Genomic DNA, 8,651 nt, shown 5'->3' on the forward strand with positions numbered 1-8,651 from the left:
TGGTCAACACCCTTTTCCTTATCCCGTATGCTAGAGTTCTCTCTCTCTCCTAAAGCTGTTGTCTGCTCTGGAGCTCTCTGACTTTTACTGTCTCGACTGGTGTCCCTCATGCTTTGCTCCCTAAGCTGATCATCCACCCTTATTGCCTCTTCAAAGACTCTAGCTAACACCTAGGAGTGCTCCTACTGCACCTAGGAGTGCTCCTAGTACAACTAGAAGAGATCAAAGATGTATTTGGTGTGATAGTATGGACCATCAGCATTGCAGGGATTGTGAATCCTTTCAAGATGCAAGGAGGAAGAATTTGGTATTTTGGGGACAAGATGGCAAGATCTAGCTGACTGAAACAGGAGCTCCGCTTGCTACCAATTTTGGGAAAGGCGAAATGAAGAAATTAGTAGATGATATGGCTACGCGTACTTCTTATGTGGCAGCTAGAAGAGATGCTTCTGCATATGGAGTCCAGATTGAGAAAGGATCAGAGAATCAGTTAGCATTATGGACCTATGCTATGGAGACGGCAAACAAAGGGAAAATTCAGCAGACTGTTTTGACTAGTGCAGGTTCTAGTATCAGATCTGAGACAGGTTGGGATTCGCTTGTTGACACGTACACTATTTATCCCTACTTGGCTAAGTCTCAGGGATCAGATGTACTTGTTGAGGAGAAGCGTAAGAGGGATGAAGAGAATCCAAATGCAGCTAAAAAGACTAGAGGGGGTGAGTTTGTTACTCCACCTACTACAGGGCCATCTTTGAGACCAGGGCTAGAATGAAAGATGGAAGATGCTCAGAAGAAAGAAAAGAGGCAAGAGCCTAGAGAGAGAAAGTAGCTAGGGTTTAGATTGATGTCAGATATTGAGACATCTACGAACATGAAGAAAATATTTAATGATAAGATACTTGGCAGTGAGGTGACTTTTACTATTTTTGAGGTTTTGGGCATCTCAAAAGGAGAGTTTCAAGATCAGTTCCAAGAAGTCCTGAAGAGAAAAAGGCATGCATTGCCTACTACTGATACACAGGGAGTTTGGATTGAGGAGTCGGATGAGGATGAGGATGAGGTTATGGTTGAGAATGCTTCTATTTTTCTGCAGACAGAGAAGAGGGTTCAGCCTATGCATTATGTTGAAACTGATGAGCCTATCGTGATACCGCGCAGTCACTTTTCGCGGAGTAATTGGGCTAGGGCAACTACAAAAACAATGGTAAAAATTGGAGAGAAACAGGTGCCTTATGTTGCTTTGGTGGATCATAGTTCAGAGATTAATCTCATAGTTCGTGGAGTTTATGAAAGTAATAGATGGCCTATGGATGCAGAGCATGGGTGGCGTATGAGAGCCGCCAACAACACTGCAAGTGATTTGTATGCTGCCTGCTATCCTAGTGTCAAGATTTCTATTGGAGATGTAGAGGAGGATTTCCATTTCGTTATGCAGGATTCATGCTCTTACCCCATAATCCTTAGACATCCATTCATCACAGAGATGCGCATGGAAACGAAAGTAATGGATGATAGATCTGCTTATGCACGGATTTGCAGTAGAGATGGTATGAGAGTAGTCCAGTTTATGACTGTGTGTGTAAACCATGCTAGAAACAGGGATACTCTTCGAGATGCACCTTTGACCACTGTGAGGGATTCGGGTTTTCATTAGGTACTGCTGTCCCCCGAGATGACGGTGGTACAGAGTAGAGGAGATTGGAGTTCTCACCTCTTGGCAGCAGTGTTTTCTCCTCCAAATTTGTTGGAATTTCAGCAAACAGTTCGATAAGTTATCAGAAGATTTCTAAGTTGCCTAGAGCTGCCAGACAATACATATGCAAGAAGGAAAAAGATTTCAAAAATGCTGGTATTTTAGAGGATGATGAATATATAGATGGGATGTATGATAGTATGGTTTGTGCAGATACGATGACAGAGATGGAAAACATGCTGAAAACTGATATACAGAGTTGTCACAGTAATGTATCAGTGTAGTCCCTGGACATGTTTCATGAAATTTCAGATTTTGTGTCACAGATAGAGTCAGAGGCTGAGGTAACTCAGCAAAAAGAGTTGAGTGCTGAAGAAATTCAGCAAACAGAGTTTCCGGCTGATTATGATCAGCCTACGGAGACACAGAAGGCTGAAAACTTTCAGCCAATAGAGTTTACTGCTGAAATATTTCAGCATCCAAAGTTTAGGGTTGTTCCTATGCAGTCCATAGAGCAGAGGGCTGAGGATATTTAGCCACCAAAGGGCAAATTTGTTGATTTACAGCATGATTTCAGTAATGTAGAGGATCATATTAAAGCCAGGGTTGACACAAAATACAAGATTGTGGATAAGAAGGTGAAGCCGGTAGCTGTATCGCTTCCACTTGACAGTGATTAGCAAATAGAGAGGGCTGCCAAGCAGCCAATTTTGAGGAATCCAGAGCATATAGGCCATAAATTTTCAGCAGAGACTCTTGCTGAATTAAAAATTGAAAATGGTGATTTCTTGCTATCCTCAGACAAGCAATGCTTTCAGGATATGCTTGAGTGACATGAAGGGGGTTTGCTTTTTTTTCGCATGAGATTGGATGTGTGAATCCAGATATTGTTGCCCCTATGGTGTTCTTTACTATTCCTCATATTCCATGGAACCTCCGACCTATTCGAGTGCCTAGGGCACACGTGCGAAAGTTAGTTGACTTGTTGAATGAGAAAATCAGGATGGGAATCCTAGAGCCATCATCTGCACCATACTCAAATAGGTGGTTTATAGTTCCAAAGAAGAATGGTACTCTCCGATTTATATAGGACATGCAGCCAGTAAACAGAGTTACTATCAGGAATGTTGGTATAGGTCCAGTTGTGGATGAGTTTGCAGAAACATTTGTTGGATGTGCCATCTATTCTTTAGGTGACTTGTATTCGGGATATGATCAGTTTCAGCTAGCCTTGGAGAGCAGGGACATAACCACTATGAGAACTCCTATTGGGCTTGTCAAGATGTGTACCTTGCCTCAAGGTGCCACTAATTCTGTTGCGCATATGATGAATGCCATGCATAAGTTCCTTCCTGAGTACATACCTCAGCTTACTATGCCTTTCTTGGATGATGTGCCCATTAAGGGGTGTGCAGAAGAAGAGAAGAATGAGAGTTTAAATGAACGGGGATGCAGATACTTTGTGGCTGATCATATTGCAGCTTGTGAAAAGATTTTGACCCAGGTTACAAGAAGTGAACTTGACACTATCAGGGCAAACATCTGTTTTTGGAGTAAATGAGGTTGTCATTGTTGGACATATGTGTGGGTAGTATGGCAGGAAACCTTCACCTAAGAATGTGTATGCTATAGAAAATATTACAGAGTATTGCTCTACCACTTCAGAGGTACGGAGATTCATTGGAGCCTGTGTGTTATACATGATTTGGATACCCCATTTTGCACACATAGCAAATTGTTTATATCAACTGCTTCGAAAGGGGCATAAATTTTATTGGGATGAGAGCCACACTAGAGATGCAGAAATTGAAGAAGTTATTGCAGATTTCTCCTACTCTCAGGAAAGCAGATTATAATTGCAGAAGGCCTATTGTATTGATAGTTGACACTAGTCCAATTGGCATAGGTTGGGGGCTGTGGGTCAAGATGATGCAGATGGAAACATGTATGCTATTCGGTTTGGGGTGAAAGTCCTAAATGAGAGACAGAGGAGGTATCCGCAAATCAAGAGGGAATTACTGGGAATTGTTACGGCTCTCAAATGTGACAAGGAGTACTTTATTGGAGCTCCAGTTATGGTAGAGACAGATTGCTTGTCATTGATAGGTATGATTACGAGTTGCTCTACTCCAGATATAGCTATGTTGAGATGGATTGCATACATCAAGTCATTAAATCCAGAATTTAAACACATAGCAAGGAAGGATAATCCAGTGGCGGATATGATGTCTAGAGCCAGATATGATGATGAGGAGACACTACTTGCAGAAGAGGATGATGGAGAAATTTCAGCTGCCATGATTGATCATGTTTGCCATGTCTATGATATTGTGGCTTTTATAGAAGAACTCTATGTTGGAGATTGATTCAGATTGGAAAATATCTTAGTACACTAAGCAAAAGAGATGAATGGACAGATGAAGAGTTCAAGAAGATCAAAAGAAAAGCCTATGGTTATTTCCTCAAGGACGGTTTTCTTTGGAAGCCCCCGAAGAAAAGAGGTGGATTACCCTTGCAGGTTGTCTGTGATAAAGAGACCCAGTTACAGGTGATGAGAAAGTTTCATGAGAGTCCTTGGGCTAGTCATAGAGGAATGTGGGCTACTTATGAGAAAATCAAGGAAAAATATTGGTGGAAAGGCATGTACAGAGATGTTTCTCGCTTTATAGAGACTTGCAGAGATTGTCAGATGTATTCCGTAGTGCGACATCGAGATGAGCTTCATCCGACCTATCCGCTATGCATTCATTATAAGTGAGTAGTTGACTTGGTTACTATGCCTATGGGTCTATGGCAGATGAGGTATATTATTTTGGCTAGAGAGGATCTTACCAATCATGTTGAGGGCAAACCTTTGAGAACGAAGGCCACTAGTGCAGTGTGTAAGTTTTTATTGGAAGAAATTTTCTGCAGGTATGGTTGTGTGGGTAAGATCACTGCAGATCGCGGTGAATTGGATGCAGATGAAGCTAGGGAGTTTTTCTATCAACTAGGAATCAAGTTGGCTCTAACTACAGCATATAATCCAGAGGGAAATGGAAAGAGTGAAAGAGGGCATCCCCCGATAGTGAAAGAATTAGCCAAAACATGCAGAGGATGGATTGGAGAATGGCCGAGAATTCTACCATTTGCTTTGTGGGCTGATCGTACGACTCATAGTGTTACCATAGGATATATGCTCGCAGAGTTGATGTATGATCAGAAAACCGGTTATGCCGACTGAGACTTGTGCTTTGACTTGGTCAGTTTTACCTTGGCAGGAGGATTTGACGAGAGAGGAGCTCTTAGCTCTTTGGATTCAGTAGTTGGAGAGAAGATCAGAGGATATTCAGCTAGCTATTGACAGATTGAAGGTTGCTAGACTTAGAAATAAGGACAGGTTTGACAGCATGCATCGCTTGCATCCTAGAGCAATAGAAGAGGGAGACTGGGTATTAGTATTTGATAGCAGCCTTGAAAATCAGCATACTGCACTTCGAAAGATGGTGAAAAGATGGTTTGGGCCATACATAGTTAGACATGTCTTTGATAATGCAACATATGAGCTGACAAAATTGGATGCGACAGTGCTTAGAGTGCCTATTGCAGGAAAAAGAATCAAGATTTTCAAGAAAAGAGATTATGAGGATTATGCATTGGAAGAATTTGCAAGAGAAGAGCAACTAGAAGAAACTCCAATAGAAGAGACAGATGATATGACATATAATCTTGCTAATATACCGGAAATACATAATGAAGAGATTGATCTGTTCGTGGATCTCGACGACAATGATCATGGGTAGTTGGCCCATCCGGAGGATGCACAGGATCAGAGGCAGTGGATGTCGTACTGTTGCCTGCGCATCCAGGTGTGGAATCCACTAAAAAGTTGTGTGTGTGACATTTGTTACTTTGTACATACTTAGTCGTTGTGTTTGCATTTTGTTCTGCATGGGCAGTATAGTGGAGAGGGGTTTGGAGCAAGAGGAACTTATCTGTAATGCTCTAGTTGGCATGTATGCCAAGTATGGAAACCTACTTTCAATCAAGAGAGAGGATTTTGGATCGCCTGATTTAGAAGTTCAGGGTAATTATGTGATCTGGGGAGCTCTTATCCCATTTCTCATGAAGCTGCACAGATTTCAGCCGCCACATGATATCAAGAGCGTCGACACTGCAATCAATGTGCTCCTGTCATTTCTAGATCAAGATAGTGCCCAAAACTACATCTGTCAGATTTTGGATGGACTTGCATATGGATGAAGAACAACTCCTATCAGTCTTGTGGAATGCCCGTTTACAGGTTCATATCACTATTTGGCTCTGGCTTGCTACTTTCTTCATTGGCAGGACATTTTAATGCATTGGTGCAGTTCAGATGGATTTGAGTTGTGCATAGAAGGGCTCCTTTCAAGGAAGGGACCAAACAAGTATGACCTTGAAGGATTGATGCCAACTGTTTGGTGGCCAGGCCTACGTGAGGATTTTTGTGCTAAAAATAACATGAGGCAGAGTGCTTTGGCTCTATCAAAAGCAATTGGCAAGGTTGAAGAGTTGCAGTGGGAGCTCTGCTAGCATCTGCTTGAATTTGTCCCTTTTTCAACAGATAAAGACGTGGGTCTGTCTGCATTTGAGAGAGTGCACACATTAGGATCTGTGTTTATGTTATTCTTGAGACACCTTGTGGCTAAGAATAAGGGTGTTGCAAGAAATATGCCACCCCTTGGCTTGTCAGACAATTCTATGCTTGTCACTGCATACACTGTTCTACTACGATTTTTGTCAAAAGGATTTGGTCCAGGAGGCTCAGGAAATGCAGGAAAGGAACAAGATGCATCCATTGGCTTCCTACACAGAGGAGGAAATAGAAGCTTTAATGTACAGTTGTTTCTGAATTCGGATCTGTATGCAAATGATTTTGCAAGGCTTGGGGGAACCTTTAGTCATCTTCTCAAGACAATTGTCCTGACTCCTGAGGATTATGAAGTTGCTGTGAAACAGGGGAGAAGGCTTTCAAGTAGGGCATTGTCAGCAGGAATGAAGTGGTTGTCTGCTCAAAGGCAGGGTTTCTTCCATTTTATTACAGGGAATCTATCGATCCTTACGCATAAATAGATGAGACATACATCAAGACCAAGCTTTTTGAACGTGATGAGTTTGTTGGTGGATGCCACTGCCTCACACTTGCATATCTAAAGAATCAGCTAGAATTGAGTAGGAGGAACATGGGACTGGATTGACCATGGGGATAAACTTCATTGACTGTGCATCAAACTTCCGCACTATGCGCAACGAGCTTATTATTGGTCAGTGTTTGGAGAAGGCCGCTTTTCTGGTCAAAAAGGGGGGTTGTGGTAGGCCGCCTGGGGGAAGAAAAAGCAGGGAGCTGGACCTGGTATGAGGGGGAGCCATATTAAGGGGGAGAAGCTTTTTGAATTACTATGGGAGAAGCTTTTTGGGGGGCTTATGGTGTGACAATGATGACTCATTTTTATCCACGCTTCTGAAGCTCTCTAATAAAGTAGAAGAATGCTTATCGGTTGAATTTCTTTGTCTGAGCCAAGCTCGTCCTCGTGACGGCATCTAACTGCTCGTATTTTACCAATCTATGTACATTTGTCTGCAAAGTTCCTGTATCAGCACGAGGAATGCTGAACGTCTGGATTCTGAAATACCTGTATGACCGTGAGCCAAATTCTACACAGCGAGGTGATTGCTGGACTTATTATGGCAATTCATCTTAAGCCAATTTCTACACGGCCCTTCATCACGACTTAAGTCAAATTATCCACAGCATGGCAACGCCCGGTGCTGCACACGGATGATGGGAGCATCGCATTGTTTTAAATGCTCATCTGGCTCTGAAGGGTCCAAGTTGAAGCTCCAAGCACTTCGTGACCATCATTTGGGTAGTGAACATTGCCTGGTATCGTTAACTGTCTGGCACTATAATGCCCCATGAACTTTCATGTTCAGATTGCTATGGGTGTTTCTAGTCTCCATGTTCAGATTGGTGTAGGCATTATACAATATGTGCGTACGCGTCTGGCCACATCATGAAATTTTTGAATCTCTGAAGGTAAGGGCCAAGGGCTATGAATATACTGGAATTTTAGGGAGGGTTTTGCCAGAGCAATAAGCACAGTCAGAAGTTCCATGGTATGAATGTTGGTATCCGGGAAGGAGGTGGCTTACATCATGGAAGTTGAAAGAGAGAGATGAATCAATCTTATAAGGCCTAAGCCCCTTGGAGCAAAACTGCAGATGGGCCTGTTCATCCTCTTATAACGAGAGTCTCAGATTGGCTAGTTAAGCAGAGTCAAGTTAAAGAACCGGCTGATTGAATGCAGAGATTGGGATATTTTCTTCCCTCATAGGCACCAACAAAGATAATGCATTGAATAATAATGTGGAATGCGTATGCTGGGAATGCCCGTCCTCTTCGCATATCTAGTAATGCTATCAACAACAATTATGGCTATATCTGTAGTAGCTGATTGAATAGTGGATTCTGGAGATTTTTTTGGCACAGTATTAGTGCTTTTGCTGCTCACAAATCCTCTCATATTGCTTATTTGTATGATTGATCTTCTATCCTGAAATTAGTCAAGGTCCTCTGTGGTCGCGACTTTGCTTTCGAAACCCTTCGACAACAGTAGACACAACCTTCGCGTTAGGTCGCTCATTGGCAAGGATCGTCTTGAAGAGGCTACACACATGAGCGAGGTAGTCTTTTACGTCTTCCTTTTCCCTCTGACTGGCATTCATCAACTAGATTATGAGATTGTTAGAGTACCCTGCCTCAGAGAATCTCTTGATAAAGAGTTCTTTAAGATGGGCAAAGTTCGTGCGCTCAGCTGTATCTAGACTAGGGTACCAAATTGTGCCCTTATCACATAAACATAGCCTGAAAGCTTGAGAACGTTATGCAAGGTCCGTGAGACTATTTGCTTCGCAAACTTGTTCAAATTGCTCC

The 8,651-nt window shown here is 42.4% G+C and overlaps 1 non-coding gene across 1 annotated transcript; it reads left to right on the forward strand.

Annotated features, from left to right (window-relative positions):
• Positions 1-7,147: 7,147 nt before the first annotated feature.
• On the forward strand, positions 7,148-7,237 carry LOC148021367 (small nucleolar RNA U36a). Its single transcript, XR_015694777.1, has one exon. It is a non-coding gene; the product is annotated as a small nucleolar RNA U36a (small nucleolar RNA).
• Positions 7,238-8,651: the final 1,414 nt, after the last annotated feature.

The sequence above is a fragment of the Lygodium microphyllum genome, chromosome 18 (genome assembly GCF_053477565.2).
Source record: "Lygodium microphyllum isolate KBCC chromosome 18, Lygodium_microphyllum_v1.1.10, whole genome shotgun sequence".
NCBI lineage: Eukaryota > Viridiplantae > Streptophyta > Polypodiopsida > Schizaeales > Lygodiaceae > Lygodium > Lygodium microphyllum.